Source organism: Pituophis catenifer, unplaced genomic scaffold (assembly GCF_029215685.1).
Source record: "Pituophis catenifer annectens isolate HBS135680 unplaced genomic scaffold, rPitCat1.0.hap2 SCAF_2, whole genome shotgun sequence".
Lineage (NCBI taxonomy): Eukaryota > Metazoa > Chordata > Lepidosauria > Squamata > Colubridae > Pituophis > Pituophis catenifer.
Genome location: NW_027256882.1, coordinates 288,641,501 through 288,642,026, shown reverse-complemented (window position 1 = coordinate 288,642,026; position 526 = coordinate 288,641,501).

Sequence of the window (526 nt, the reverse complement as noted above, 5' to 3'; positions counted from 1 at the left end):
CCCACCCTTTCTCTCACTCTTTACCAGCAGTGATATAATTCTCAACTAATAAAGCTACTTTGAAATAAAATACGTACGAGCTATATTTTATGCATGCATAATCATTTTTTAAAAATCAATTTGATAAAGATCTGACAGAGGATGGACTTAGAAAGAAATATGTGGAAAAAACAGATACAGATCTTTCCTTCTCTAATTACTAGTGAAATTCGTTATCTGGAGATACTGTACCTGTAATTTTCTGCCTGCTGAGGACATGTTCTGCCTCTCTTATCTAGAAAAATGCTACATCTCAGCGGCAGTAGAGACAATCACGGACAACCTACAACAGGGGTGTCAAACTCGATTTCATTGAGGGCCGCATCAGGGTCAGTGGTGAAATCTGAATCGGTTTACTACCAGTTCGCTGGCTGCACATGCGCGGTACGCACCATGCACCAAATGTGAGGTGCACGCACGCAATGCATGCCAAAAGGAGGCATGCGATAAGTAGAACAGTGCACGGGGAGGGGGGGGGTTGATCAGC